Source organism: Bos taurus, chromosome 26, assembly GCF_002263795.3.
Source record: "Bos taurus isolate L1 Dominette 01449 registration number 42190680 breed Hereford chromosome 26, ARS-UCD2.0, whole genome shotgun sequence".
NCBI classification, from domain to species: domain Eukaryota; kingdom Metazoa; phylum Chordata; class Mammalia; order Artiodactyla; family Bovidae; genus Bos; species Bos taurus.
Genome location: NC_037353.1, coordinates 11746225 through 11762670, shown reverse-complemented (window position 1 = coordinate 11762670; position 16446 = coordinate 11746225). Strand labels below are relative to the sequence as shown.

Here is a 16446-nt window from a genome sequence, read left to right as displayed (position 1 = left end):
TCCAGGCAAGAACACTAGAGTGGGATGCCATGCTCTTCTTAAGGGGATCTTCCCCACCTGGGGTCGAACCTGGTCTCCCAAGTTGCAGACGAATTCTTTAATATCTGAGCCACCAGGGAAGTATTACATACAACCTTAGTTCACTTATTTCACAGGTACTTTAGATATAAGGATCAACTTGCAAAATTACACAGAATACTGAAATTCTTGACTCTAGGGAAAGTGGGAGATTATTAGTCCATAGCTGTCACCAACTTGCGCTCAGCATATTTTAACAGGTAAGCCAGACTTTGCAGTTTGAGCTTCTCTCTCTCTCATAGAAGATAGGACCCACTTTCCTGAGCATTAAGGATTCCTGGGCTTTTCTGGTGAGACTTGGTGTGAGCTCCTGTCCCATGCACCGCCTCCAGCCTTTAAATGGTTATTCAACCCTCAGGTATCCCTCTGGAGGAACTCCCTGGTCCCCCTCCACCCCAGCCCTAGGACAGATTCCACAAGCAGACCTTCCCTTTGAATTTTTCTCAGTTTTTGCCTCAACTTTACTTTGGACTTTTTCCTCTTTTGTTTAATAAATGTGTCATTCTGGACAGCTGATTCAACTGCGCCTCTTAATTAAATTTATTCTGTTTCCCTCAGGCCTTCTCTTTATAATTAGTTTGCAATTTCGGCTTTCCAACATCAGTCACTTTTTCTCCTATTCCTCCAAGTCTAAGACGTCAAATCCTTGTTTTCCTTTTTTTTTTTTTTTTTGTCAATTCATTTCTGGTCCATCATAAAGCCATCATCCACAGAGCCCTGTTTTTCATCAACACACACAAATTCATTTTTCAGATAATAAAAAAAGGAACGTGGCTACAGAGGGCATAGACTGCAACATGTAGCAACATTGTTTTTTAACATTTATCCAGACACAAGATATTATTATGCTGAGAAGTGTATATGAATTAACCATATAATCCTAAACACAAGCAAGAAGACAAACTGAACTAATGATAAACACTGAGGTTTGGTGGTGGTGGTGGTTTAGTCACTAAGTTATGTCCAACTCTTGCAACTCCATGAACTGTAGCCTGACAGTCTCCTCTGTCCATGGGATTCTGAGGCTGGAGAGGTTGCTAATTCATCCAAAGTCATAAAGCTAATGGGTCCAGCAGCCCAGACTGAGTCTGTGTTTCTGGCCACAGAGCCTAAACTCTGGGCTTTCATACTTCATTTCCTGGACATCTGCTTTGACAAGGCACTCTTCTAGGCGCCAAGAGGGAGACAGAAAACCAGAGAGAAAGCAGCTTACATTCCAGCAGGTGACAACAGATTGTCATAATACTAGCACCTGGTAGAATGCAATTTGCACTCAGTGAAATCCAAACCAAACCCAGAGCATAAAGAATTCCAGCTGCAGAGACAGGAGGGCTTCGAGGACGAACTGGCATTTGAACTGCACTTGAGTGATGGGTAGAATATAATGAGAAAGCTGTTAAAAGGAGCAGAAAGTAGGCTGAATGCCTAAGGGTCTAGGGGAGGGAAGAAAAGGAAGCTGGGAAACGGTTATTTATTATCGCCTGTCACTATTTGTGATTCTGCTTCTTAGGTTCATGGTCAGCCCAAAGTCAAGCTCAGCACGGAGAGCCGCCCCTCCCGTCAGGTCGGTCTGTGAGCTGCTGCCATTCCCCAAGCAGCTGCAGCTCTGCCCCAGGTACCAGGTGCCAGAGGCTGTCACTGAATTCTTAAAAGGTTTCTCCTGTCTCCCTGCCTGCGATCCTCTCACTTCAGCTCACATCCCGACTATCATTTCATTCTTCACACTTGCCCAGCCTGGAAGAGGTGGATTGTGCTGAACAATGGAGTTATCACCACAGAATGACAAGAACAGCGGGACCCTGCAGGATCACTGGGACCAGGGGTTATAAGAAGGGAAAAAAAAAAAAAAAAGCAAAAATACCTGACAGCCTCTGGGCAAATCTGACCCCCACTGTTCAGCTGGCACAGAGTACCAAAAAGGTTGGCATGTCTCAGGTGGGTCACGGGCTCTCCATTCCCTGCCATACCTACCTCTGCCTTTGTCTTACAGAGTTCCTTGGTCACCAGAAAGCACTGAGTTCTGATTTATGAGCTGATGAACACATGACTCTTGAAAGAAATAAGTTCTGATTTACAAGCTGATGAACACGTGACTCTTGAAAGAAATAATGCCACCTTAGGTAGGTTTATTCTTTTTGTTGCAATGGTAAGTGGGATTGTCTTATGTATTTCCCTTTCTGACCTTTCATTGTTTATGTATAGGAATGCTAGAGATTTCTGTGTATTAATTTTGTAACCTTACTAAACTCATTGATTAGCTCTAGCAGTTTTCTGATAGCGTCTTTAGGATTCTCTGTGTATAGTATCATTTCATTGGCAAACAGTAACAGTTTTCATTCTTTTACAATTTGGACTTTTTTTTCTTTTTCTTCTCTGATTGCCATGGCTAGGGCTTCCAAGACTATGTTGAATAATTAGTGGCAAGAGCAGACACCCTTGTCTTATTCCTGATCTTAGAGGAAATACTTTCAGTTTTTCACCATTGACAATAATGTTTGCTGTGAGCTTGTTATACATGGCCTTTATTATGTTGAGGTAGGTTCCCTCTTTACCCACTTTCTGGAGGGTTTTTAATCATAAATGGGTATTGAATTTTGTCAAAAGCTTTTTCTGCACCTATTGAGATGATCATATGGTTTTTATGCTTCAATTTGCTACAATGGGGCATCACATGAATCAATTTGTATATATTAAAGAATCCTTGCATCCCTGGGATAATCCCACTTCATCATGCAAGGTTTCAGTTCAGTTCAGTCGCTCAGTCATGTCCGACTTTTTGCAACCCCAAGAACCACAGCACGCGAGGCCTCTCTGTCCATCAACTCCCAGAGTCCACCCAAACCCACGTCCATTGAGTCGGTGATGGCATCCAACCATCTCATCCTCTCTCGTCCCCTTTTCCTCCTGCCCTCAATCTTTCCCAACATCAGGGTCTTTTCAAATGAGTCAGCTCTTTGCAACAGGTGGCCAAAGTATTGGAATTTCAGCTTCAACATCAGTCCGTCCAATGAACGTCCAGCAAGGTTTATAATCCTTTTAATGTGTTGTTGGATTCAGTGTGCTAGTATATTGCTGAGGATTTTTCTAGGACATGGAAGTAACCTAAATGTCCATCAACAGAGGAATGGATAAAGAAGATGTCGTGCATATATATAGTGGAATATTAACCAGCCATAAAAAGGAATGAAAATACATCATTTGTAGAGACATGGATGGACCTAGAGAGTTTCATACAGAATGAAGTAAGTCAGAAAGAGAAAAACAAACATTGTTTATTAACACATATATGTGGAATCTAGAAAGATGGTATAGATGATCTTATTTACAAAGCAGAAATAGAGACACAGAAGTAGAGAACAAATATGGATACCAAGGAGGGAAGAGGGATTGAGACGAAGTGGGAGGCTGAGATTGACTCATATACACTATTGATACTGCATAGAGGGATGGTACAGGGAGGGAGGAGGGAGGAGGGTTCAGGATGGGGAACACGTGTATACCTGTGGTGGATTCATGTTGATATATGGCAAAACCAATACAATATTGTAAAGTTAAAAAAGAAAAAAAAAAGTTTGATTATCTAAAAAAAAAAAAAATGGGTAGCTAATGACAACATACTGTATAGCACAGGGAACTCTACCTGATGCTCTGTGGTCACCTGAATGGAAAGAAAATCCAAAAGGGAGGAGATATATGTGGTTTACTTATTATGCTGTACAGTAGAAACTAACAAAACATTGTAAAGCAACTATACTCCAATATAAACTAACTTTAAAAAAAAGAACCAATGTCCCAAATGCCTTGATTAATACTGTTAGTTAACACGAAAGCTGAGAATGAAAGCTCAGAATTTCCTCTCACTCCAGTAATTTTTGCAGCTATTCCACACCTACCCACATTGTAAGGGAAGCCGGAGCTTCTAGGATTTGCAGAGAAACTTTGAACACAATATTCACAGAGCTTACAAAAGGAATCAACCTCTGTCCTTTTATATGAATACCTCTGTCCTTATGCTGTGTCAACTTGCCAACCCCATAGACAGCAGCCATTTAATTTTGTTTATGGATACCCAGCTCTATTCAAAAAAAGATTTATTATCTTTTCAAAGATATCTTATTCAAAGATATATAAGATACACCAAGATAAAAAATTAGAGGTAGATGATGAACAGAAAGCAAGGGAATAGCATAGAAATGAGGTTGACATAAGAGACTTTTCATGAGGTCCTATTTGCCAGTTATAGGAAGTGGCATATTTGCCTCAAAATTTTCCTAACAGTTAATTTTTTCTTAGTCTATCATATGATTCTGCTTCCCAAAGATAAACTATTAGGGGGGAAAAGCAATAATTTTTCATAAATAAAGCAAAAAATTTCACTGAAGGGGCCTCGCACTGTATAATATGACAAACCAGGCACTCAACACCCTCCAATAGATTGTTTGTTTTTCATCCGGTGATAACAAAGCATAATTTACATAGGTTACTTATGACTTCTAATTTCTGCACAACAAATTCCTGGGGAAACTTTAAGTTTTTGTAAAGTTTCCAGTATTGCCTATGTATTTATTTCATAAATAATTGTCTCACTCACTGATATATGAACAATGTTCAGATATGTATAGACACTATCATGACTATGTAGATGATTATATAGATACTTAAATTCGGCACAGAATTCATAGAGGCTTATCTTCTCATCCTGTATTTGGCGATAGATACTAGAAATACAATTATTGCCCAGGGGGTGATGGTGCTCCACGTGACTTTGTGATAGGGAAACCAACTCCATCTTCAAAGACAGAACCAATACAATATAGTCCTTAACAGCCACATCCATCCCACCTGGTCTGTCCACGTGACAAATAGCTATGTTCTTGTTTTTAATAAATCCTTTTATCTTCCTTGTTAAGAGAAATTGAGAAGCATTCATTTGGAGAACTTAATAGATTGTCTATCCTATGAGCCCTTCTCTATGAGTATTTTTCTCTTGACTAAGAGTTCGAATAGAGCACAAGAGAATTCAGATTTGTAATCCTTGACAATTACCTGGCTTGGCCACTTTGCTCTTGCCACTTATATTCAAAATGATATGTTTTAATTTAAAGCTGAGTAGTGGATCAGTTGACATTCTTTTGTGAAACTCGAGAAGCCTAACAAAGATATATACCTCTCACCTCCATTCAGAGAGGGGATTTGAGCAATATGTGAGTAGAAAGTTGGGTTTTTAGTCATCTTTATACCTGCATCCCCTACCTAAACTTCACAGACTAAAAAGCAATCTATATTCCAGAAGACTGTAAATAGAATGGCCAAAATTGCTTATCCCAGAATATTACATAGTCAAGTGACTGCTCCACCATTTTAAAATATCGTTCATGGAATGCCTAATTTTAAGGTATGTTATTTTCTATTTCTTTCATGAGAAACATGTGCCACGAGCACTGAGTGACTTGCTATGTGAAATTATTAAATATGAACTAATTAAATATTATTTCCATGAAAAATCATTTTTCATCTTAGGATACACAGTCTGTAGTTTTTCTCCTCCATAATAATTAGATGGCATGTTACATTGTCTACTAAGATCACAATATGGAAAACATAGCAGCTTTATATAAAAGAATGTTCATCCCAATGTGCTATCAGATGATAAGAAACTAATTAAAATGAAAGGAAGTCAGGACATAGCCATGCTTTGTCTCACTGAAAAAGCATGCCTATTTGATTAAGAAGCAACCCTACTCACTTGGAGTCTTATGGGATACTATTTTTCAGATGTTTTATGAGTTTAAGTAGTGTTAGGAGAGAGAGGTATTTTGAATTGATTTAAGCAACTTATTGTTTACAACCAAAGACTGATTGAAAGTCAATAAAAATGACAATTCTATATCATTCCTGATAGAATTCTGTATGAAATGTCTCTCTATATATAGAATGGCAATGGCTAAATCCCATGACCCCTTCAGCTAAAATATTAGCTTGAGAAACTCCTCATTTCAAAAGTTAAAGTGACCAATATTTTGAACAGAATGTGTTTTAAGTAACAAGTTTTGGCTAGGAGTTGTAATGTTTATCTTTCCAAAAAATGAAGTCTATTATACTCTGATCATAATCAAATTGTGCCATACCTATAATCTGTCAAGGGCAAATAACAAGAAATGGGCCCACTGTTCAGCATGTGCCCTGAACTTGGGCTGGTGCAGGCAGTATATCCTGGGTGATTTATATTTACTTTGAACTTCATAATCATAGGTACTGGGAAAGAAAGTTGAGTCAGCGATTAAGTAACTTATTTTTCTTAACTATAGAAAGATGGTAACGACAACCGTGTATGTGAGACAGCAAAAGAGACACAGATGTATAGAACAGTCTTTTGGACTCTGTGGGGGGGGGGTGATTTGGGAGAATGGCATTGAAACATGTGTAATATCATATAAGAAACAAATCGCCAGTCCAGGTTCGATGCAGGATACAGGAAGCTTGGGGCTGGTGCACTGGGATGACCCAAAGGGATGATATGGGGAGGGAGGTGGAAGGGGGATTCAGGATTGGGAACACGTGTGCACCCGTGGCAGATGCATGTTGATGTATGGCAAAACCAATACAATATTGTAAAGTAAATAATAATAATAATAATTTTAAAAAAATAAATAAAAGGAAAACAGTTGAGTCACAATATTAGCTTCAGGTATACAACATAGTGATTCAAAATTTTTATAGATAATACTCCATTTAACAGTAAAGAATCCGCCTGCAGTGAAGGAGACGTGGGTTCGATCCCTGGGTGGGGAAGGTCCCCTGGAGAAGGGCATGGCAACCCACTCCAGTATTCCTGCCTGGAGAATCCCATGGACAGAGGAACCTAGTGGGTTACAGCCCCTAGGGTCGCAAAGAGTAGGACACGACTGAAACAATTTCGTGTGCACACACTATTCTATTCCATTGGTCTGTGTGTTTGTTTTTGTGTCAGTACCAGAGGGTACACAGAACTTGCATCTTCAGGGATCTAGTCAATGGCTAAATTTCCAAGCAAAAATACTCTTCCTATTCTTTGCTTCCCTTGCTCTATCAAACATATAGCAGTACCATAATGAGATGCCATTTCATACCATTAGCATCGCTGGTATCAAAAAAATAAAAACCAGGAAATAACAAGTGTTGGCGAAGACATGGAAAAATTAGAACCCTCATGCATATCTGAGAGTAATATAAAATGGTGCAACCTCTGTGGAAAATGGTTTTATGGTCCCTCAAAAAGTAAAACATAGAATGACTGTATCATCCAGTATTTCTACTTCTGGATATATACCCAGAAAAATTGAAAGCAAAGACTTAAAAGATACTTGTATATCAGTGTTTATGGCAACATTATTCACAGCAGAAAAAGGCAACAACCCTACTGTGCATTAACAGATGAATGGAAAAACTGTAACATGCCCATGAAATGGTATATTATTTAGCCATAAACAGAAATGAAATTCTGATGTCTACTATGACATGGCTGAACCTTGAGAACATACTAAGTAAAATAAGCCATACACAAAAGGACAAATATCACATGATTACACTCACATATGGTACTTGAAATAGAAACAAAGTAGAATACAGAATACTAAGGGCTGGGGAAGGAGGGGAACAGGGATATTGTTTAATGGGCACAGAGTGTCTGTATGGGATGATAAGAAACTTCTGGAAATGGACAGTGGTGATAGTTACATGATTTTGTGAAGTACTTAATGCTACCAAGTTACACACTTAAAATTCTTAAAATGGCAAATGTTATGTTATATGTGAAAGTGTTAGTTGCTCAGTTGTGCCTGACTCTTTGCAATCCCATGATCTACAGCCCACCAGGCTCCTCTGTCCATGGGATTTTTCAGGCAAGGATACTGGAGTGGCTTACCATTTCCTTCTCCAGCGGATCTTCCCAACCCAGGGATAAAACCCGTGTCTCCTGCACTGCAGGCAGATTCTTTACTGATTGAGCTACCAGGGAAGCCCCGGTATGTTATGTATACTTTACCACAATTTTTTTTTTTTTAATAAATACAGCACTAGAAGCCACAATGCCCACTTCTGACTCTCCCCCATGCCCCACACAAACCATGATTCTATTGGCATTTGCTGCCAGTCCTGGGACCACTGAAAGCACCCCAAGAATCCCTGGAACTGTCTGTACTGGGTAACCCTGACAAATCTGCTGTAAGGCCAGCATGTCCCTGATAGGAAATACTGTGATGCCTTCCAGGTGATGGTTTTAAGAGGCCACTGGGCTCCTGAACCCTCAGTTTTGTTTTTTGGTTTCTTTTTTTAAGTGGTAAAAGTTATTTTTTTTAAAATAAAACTGATTTACAATATTGTGTTAGTTTCCACTGTACAATGAAGTGAATCAGCCATATGCATACATATATCCCCTCTCTCTTGGACATCCCTCCTACCCACCTCACTATCCCACCCCTCTAGGTCCTCACAGAGCCCTGAGCTGAGTTCCCTGTGCTATGCAGCAGCTTCCCACTCGCTATCTATTTTACACATAGTAGTGTGCATATGCCAATCCTAACCTCCAAGTTAATCCCACCCTTCCCTTCTCCCCATCTGCATTCTCTATCTATGTCTCTATTCCTGCCTTGGAAATAGATTCATCTGTACCATTTTTCTAGAATTCCATATATATGTGTTAATATATGATACTCATTTTTCTCTTTGACTTCATTGCTGTACTAGTTATAGTAGCCAGGACATGGAAACAACCCAAATGTCCAGCAACAGATAAATGGATATAGAAGATGTGGTACACACACACACACACACACACACACACACACGAATATTAATTAGCCACAAAAAAAGGAAGAAAATAGGATCATTTATAGAGACAAGAATGGCCCTAACATCTGTGAAACAGAGTGAAGTAAGTCAGAAAGAGAAAAAAAAAATTGCATATTAACACATATATGCAAGTTATTTTAAACATTATGAAACAATGCCTTGAATTGTGTATTGATACGAATTGTATGACTCTTCAAATTCTATGTGTTTAATTAGGCTGTAAAAGCATTAGTATTATAAGTATGCACCTGATAGAGTAATTTAATTCTTTAAAGCATTTGAATATTATTGGTTGAAAAAAATGGGAATTTTATATAGAACCCCCACTCTCAGAAACATTTAACCTTGAGGAAAACGTTAACCATCAATAAATGAAAGCTTCCATCAAGGAGCTACATTGGTCTAAGCAAAACAGTGCTTTAAACATACCCGAGTGCCTGGACTAAAGAAAATCCTCTGCTATCATCCAATCTGGGCTTCCCTGGTAATCCAGCTGGTAAAGAATCCGCCTGCAGTGCATTATCCAATCTATCATCCTTCTGGCAGTAAGAGAACAACCCCATCCCTCAGACTAGTGGCTGCTCCATCACATTCCTGACACAGATAAAGCAGTTATATTCTCTCTGAATTCCCTATTTCTCCTCCCCTTGAAGTAAAGGGTAATGGCAAAACCTGGGAATCATCATAGCAAAGCACACAAAAGTACAACAGAACTGTTGGCTACTGTGTTTTCCTGCGCCGTAACAAAGGAGGTTTTCTGGTAAGATACTAGGTAAATATAAACCTGTGACTCCCTCTAGGGTTCAGAAACATCCTGGTGCAAATTAAAATATGTGCCACCCAAGTGATGACTGTATCTTCTACCTCTCTTGGCCACAGGAGTAGTTGAACCAGGAACAACGCCTCAGCACCTGCCTCCTTACTCAGTGCATTAGTGTTTCTCGGTGGGTAAGACAATACCTGGAATCAATAATACCTCCAGGACTAGAGTAAGATAACCTGAAGTCAGCAATTCTTAGAACCAAGAGGACCTCTAAGTCTATGCGGTCTAGCTCTCTCATTTTACAAATGAAAAAACTGAGGCAAGGAAAACTGTAAAGACCTGCCTGGGGTCAAACTTCTCATTAGTGATGGAGAGAACTGACCTTCAGAGGTCTCCACTGTTCATTTGAGTTCACCTTAAGAATATGCTCTGTTGTGGACACAATAGAAGCATCCAGGCTTCTGAAAGGTAGTCGTGGCCTGGGTAAGTTCATTTCATTTGAAGGATGCCTCCAAGTAGAGAGAATATGTTTTTCTCTCTTCGAGCTATTTATTCTGAGTCATTGCTTAGGATGCTGGCCTCCATTTGAATGATTCATGCCATGACAGCCACTACAGACTTGAAACTCTTAAAATGTCATTGGGCCTATGATGTATTGGATTTTACTTAACACAGAGAAAATGCAACTTGTTCAAAAGTGATATTTTTCTATCCCTCTGTGGTTGGGGTTTGGTGAATGGTATCATAAGAAATTTCAAATGGAAGCTTTCAGTTTGGGGATTTTTTTTTTCCTGCTAGCAAACTTTGACTAGTGATACAGCTAGTGTATATATTATAAACTAATTTGCTTTGTCACTAGTAAGTAGGAGAATGGTTACAATTGAGTTTGTGGCCTAGACTCCACTGATTTACCAACATTCTATGATTTGATTCTCATCCCAATTGACAGCCTTCTCTACAATGTCTCATGTTACCAAGAAGAAAAAGACTGGATTCAAGTCCAAGCTTACCTTTGCTACTTCTGCAGCCTTAGAAGAACCATCAGCTTTTCTTTATCCTGGTTTTCTCATCTCTGAATTTTTGATACCAATTCCAGTTTTTGTCTACATCATGAAGGATATTGTACAGGAGAGCTGCAATTAACCCATTCACAGATGCTTTAAAGAGAATACAGTTTTCTATCATTTAAGAAAGTAGGTCTCTTAATCACCTTCTCCCCACAGAAAAAAGAAATTATTCATGCAGGTCATAAGGAATTCAGGCTTCCCAAGTGGCTTGGTGGTAAAGAACCTGCCTACAATGCAGGAGATGCAGTTTTGAACCCTGGGTTGGGAAGATCCTCTGGAGGAGGGAATGGCAACCCACTCCAGTATTCTTATCTGGAAAATCCCATGGACAGAGGAGCCCGGTGGGCTGCACTCCATAATGTCACAAAGAATCAGACATGACTGAAGTGACTGAACATATGCACACATATAAAGAACTCAAGCACTGTGGTGGGGTAGGGTCCTTGGGTAGAGAACCAAAAGGAAATGTAGCATTTTCAGTAATTAAATCATGTGGTGTGTAAGCACTTATGGGAGCCAAATATGGACTGAGTTTTTGGACAAAAAAGCAGCTATGAGGCAGGGGTGGGTGATGGAAGGAGTGGTGTAGAGACTGAGTGGTAAGGTTACTCTAAACAAAGGACAAATACAGGAGAGAAAAAAGCGAAATATTTAACAAGAGTGGGTGAGGTAATAGAAATGCTAGGAAAACCAGGATAGAAAAATCAATGGGTATCTCCTCCTGCAGATTCCATTTCCATTTAGACTCCTTAGTCTTTACACCTATGTGTAGTGTTAGTGAGTGATTCAGTGAATAAGTATTTATTAAGTGGCACCTACTGCGTGCTGGGCTGTGTTCTAGACCTTGGGAAAATTATTGAATACAACAGATGAAAACTCTGACCTCATATTACTTACATTTTAGTAGCAGGCAGGGGAAGGGAGGAAGAATGAGCAACAAACAGAAAAACAGACATTTTCAATAGAGGTAATTTCAGAGTGCAATTAGTGCCTTAAAACCTAAAGTAGGGCAACAAGATCGATAACGGCAAGTCACAGAAGGGCACTAAATTATCTAGAGTGGTCAAAGGTGGACTGTCTGAGGAGAGGGCATTGAGCTCACAACTCTTTGGGTTGTAAGTGGTAAAAATCCACATCAAGCTACATTAAGAACAGATTTCATTGACCCAAAAGGTGAATGGGATACGGAATAGCCCTGCGATTGAATGAGCAATTGCAGGGTCCAGGGCCTTGCAGCCTTAAAGATGGGGAATTAGAGAATACAACCTTCTCTTCTGCCTCTTGCTCCGTCTCATCTCAGTAGCCTCAGATTCACATCCTCCCATTTAGGCTACGTCAAAAAAGAGAACAATATTTTTCCCAGAGATGACCTCTCAATCCCAGAAAATGGTTTTGTTCAGATGTGAGTTATAAGGTCATCCCTATGGCTGGGATGGTGGGAGAAAAATGAGAGGAAGGAGCATTTACCAGAGAAGAAGATGGAAAAGCTCTGTGGACAACACAATAGCTACCAAGATTTGCTACATTCCACCACTTGACTTCCTAACACAAGAGGTACCCTTGCCCCCTACATTAAATTTTAAAATGCCCACCTATCAAAATGCCAGTGTCCCATGTACAATAGAAAACATGCCCACCCTTTCCAAAGCAACAACCTGTCACATCATTTGCTATATCAAATCCCAAGTCTTGTCACAGTCTTGCCAAATAATAAATTTAACCACCCCAACATAGCCAGTATAAAATTACAGGGGAGTGTTATTCACTTCAGTTAAAAATTCCCATTTGGAAAGTGTCGAAAGGAGAAAGACTTCCGTGACCATAGAATAAGTCCTTGAATGAATTTCTCTTCCTGGCCCTGGACACTTGTCAGAAAAGTTGACTATAACCATCGGCCTCCTTGGAAAAGCCTAAGACAGAATTAGTACTTGATACTTGGTGTTAACAATGAGTCATCCTCTTCCCACAGTACAATTACAACTGTGGTAAGGAGAGCCTTAGGGGTTAAGTAATTATAAGGCACATTTTGCCAGCCTGGGGGTTTCTTTATCAATGTAGTTTCCTTAAAATTCCAATTTATATCTGATTTAATTCTTGAACCGTCTACTACATAGTTACCAACACTAGAGATGTTGTCAGAACATGACCCTTAAATCTGACCTTAGCGAACAATTTCTTTATCAGAACACTAAATTTTCTTTACTTATCAGAACACTGAATTTTCAAAGTCAAGCTCATATAAACATGGAAATTAAGGTTGTGACAGCCTTTTCCCCTGATTTCAGCTGACCCCCCTATGTCTGTAAAAATAAACTACTTTAGTCAATACATTAGGCAGATCTCATTCAGTTGCAAGAAATAGAAATCAAACTCATATTGACTGAAAGAAAAAATATTTTGTTGGCTTCCTAACAAAACTGTGTCCTGATGAAGGTCATGGGAGCAAAAAAAGATGTGCAGGAATCAGGATCTTAGGCTCTATCTGAATTTCTATGTGGCTTTATGATTGGCTTCATCTATAGACTCTGGGTAATAGGAGACAAGATGGCTATCAGTGGTCTCAGACTCAAAGCCTCTGAGGCAATAAACCTCACTGGAAACAAAAATATGCTTAGGCAGAAAAAGAGACACAAACATAGAGAATAAACACATGGATACCAAGTGGAGGGTGGTGGAAGGAACTGGATGATCAGGATTGACATATATAGACTATAGATACTAGGTATAAAACAGGTAACTAATGAGAACATACTGTATAGCCCAGGAAACTCTACTTAATGCACTGTGATGACCTGATGAGAAGGAAATCCAAAGAAAGGGGATTTATGTATATGTATGGCTGTCTGGGGAGGCCTTACAAATCGTTGTGAAAAGAAGAGAAGTGAAAAGCAAAGGAGAAAAGGAAAGATATAAGCATCTGAATGCAGACTTCCAAAGAATAGCAAGAAGAGATAAGAAAGCCTTCCTCAGCAATCAATGCAAAGAAATAGAGGAAAACAACAGAATGGGAAAGACTAGAGATCTCTTCAAGAAAATTAGAGATACCAAGGGAACATTTCATGCAAAGATGGGCTCAATAAAGGACAGAAATGGTATGGACCTAACAGAAGCAGAAGATATTAAGAAGAGGTGGCAAGACTACACAGAAGAACTGTACAAAAAAGATCTTCATGACCCAGATAATCACGATGGTGTGATCACTCACCTAGAGCCAGACATCCTGGAATGTGAAGTCAAGTGGGCCTTAGAAAGCATCACTACGAACAAAGCTAGTGGAGGTGATGGAATTCCAGTGGAGCTATTTCAAATCCTGAAAGATGATGCTGTGAAAGTGCTGCACTCAATATGCCAGCAAATTGGGAAAACTCAGCAGTGGCCACAGGACTGGAAAAGGTCAGTTTTCATTCCAATCCCAAAGAAAGGCAATGCCAAAGAATGCTCAAACTACCACACAATTGCACTCATCTTACACACTAGTAAAGTAATGCTCAAAATTCTCCAAGCCAGGCTTCAGCAATACGTGAACCGTGAACTTCCAGATGTTCAAGCTAGTTTTAAAAAAGGCAGAGGAACCAGAAATCAAATTACCAACATCAGCTGGATCATGGAAAAATCAAGAGAGTTCGACAAAAAATATTTATTTCTGCTTTATTGACTATGCCAAAGCCTTTGACTGTGTGGATCACAATAAACTGTGAAAAATTCTGAAAGAGATGGGCATACCAGACCACCTGACCTGCCTCTTGAGAAACCAATATGCAGATCAGGAAGCAACAGTTAGAACTGGACATGGAACAACAGACTGGTTCCAAATAGGAAAAGGAGTACATCAAGGCTGTATATTGTCACACTGCTTATTTAACTTCTATGCAGAGTGCATCATGAGAAACGCTGGGCTGGAAGAAGCACAAGCTGGAATCAAGATTGCCGGGAGAAATATCAATAACCACAGATATGCAGATGACACCACCCTTATGGCAGAAAGTGAAGAGGAACTAAAAAACCTCTTGATGAAAGTGAAAGTGGAGAGTGAAAAAGTTGGCTTAAAGCTCAACATTCAGAAAACGAAGATCGTGGCATCTGGTCCCATCACTTCATGGGAAATAGATGGGGAAACAGTGTCAGACTTTATTTTTGGGGGCTCCCAAATCACTGCAGATGGTGACTGCAGCCATGAAATTAAAAGACGTTTACTCCTTGGAAGGAAAGTTATGACCAACCTAGAGAGCATATTCAAAAGCAGAGACATTACTTTGCCAACAAATGTCCGTCTAGTCAACACTGGTTTTTCCAGTGGTCATGTATGGATGTGAGAGTTGGACTGTGGAGAAAGCTGAGTGCTGAAGAATTGTTGCTTTTGAACTGTAGTATTGGAGAAGACTCTTGAGAGTCCCTTGGACTGCAAGGAGATCCAACCAGTCCACTCTGAAGAAGATCAGCCGTGGGATTTCTTTGAAAGGAATGATGCTAAAGCTGAAACTCTAGTACTTTGGCCACCTCATGTGAAGAGTTGACTTGTTGGAAAAGACCCTGATGCTGGGAGGGATTGGGGGCAGGAGGAGAAGGGGACGACAGAGATAAGATGGCTGGATGGCATCACTGACTCGATGGACATGAGTCTGAGTGAACTCCGGGAGTTGGTGATGGACAGGGAGGCCTGGCGTGTTGCGATTCATGGGGTCACAAAGAGTCGGACACGACTGAGCGACTGAACTGAACTGAACTGAACTGATGGCTGATACATTTTGCTACATAGCAAAAACTAACACAACATTGTAAAGCAACTATATTCTAATAAAAATTAATTAACACAATATGCTTTCTTCCAACTTCATTCCTGGTGAAGAGCCATACTGGTTAGTCTTGGATCCTATTCCCTGCCTCTCTAGTAGTTACAGGGCAAGTGGAGGGAGGGACACAGTAAACTACTCTGTCTACCCAGATGAAAGATTAACAGCAAAGTCTGTTGGACCAATACTTTAGCCACCACTGTCCACAGTATTCACAAAACCCATCAATCAATTAGCCACAACTCTCCAGTAGAAAAAACAGTGTTGTTTTCCACAATTAGAAACAAATACTGCCACCGAGTTAGGTGAGTTTTTCTGGTTTGCAATAGGACATTAAGGAACAGAGCAAAGCCTGACACCCCCCACCCACTATATCACCACTTTCTATCAGTTATTCATTCATTGTCTTATTTGACAAATATTTATGAAGTGGATACTATCTCCCAAGCATTGAGATAAGTGTTAGCTGTGTATCGATAAGCAGCATAGCCATGGCCTTTATCTTCATAAATGGGTATATACACACAATTAAACAAGCAATCCCATGAAGTGAAGTAAGTGGCAAGGTAAGTAATGTACCTGATTCTGTTAGACAATATTACAGGGGTGTATAACCTAGTCTGGGGTTGAAGGTGGGGGCGGGTAAAGTATTCAGGGAAGACTTCTTGGGAGAAATAATATTTAAAATGATACCTACATGATGAGTAACAGCCAACTCTGAGGGGCAGAATGAAGTCCCTTTAAATATATAAATATTGTATGTCGATAAGCTCAGGGCACACATGGAGAAATGAACAAGTTAAAGATAGCCAAACTTTCTGTTTGCACTCAGTAGCATTATTTTCACTTACTTTCTTCTGAGAAGGACAAAACACCCTAGTGTGTCTATTTCCACTTCACTGCTTTCCCTCCAGGTCCA

At 39.8% G+C, this 16446-nt stretch overlaps 1 long non-coding RNA gene across 2 annotated transcripts in view; it reads right to left on the bottom strand.

Annotated features, from left to right (window-relative positions):
* The window catches only part of LOC132343937 (uncharacterized), a 154960-nt gene that overhangs the window by 12101 nt on the left and 126413 nt on the right, over positions 1–16446 (bottom strand). The window contains exon 3 of one of the 2 annotated variants that reach the window (XR_009492960.1): positions 10681–10803. The exons of the other annotated variant lie outside the window; for it this stretch is intronic. This is a non-coding gene — a long non-coding RNA (uncharacterized lncRNA). The remainder of the gene's footprint in view (positions 1–10680; positions 10804–16446) is intronic. 2 annotated transcript variants of the gene reach the window in all.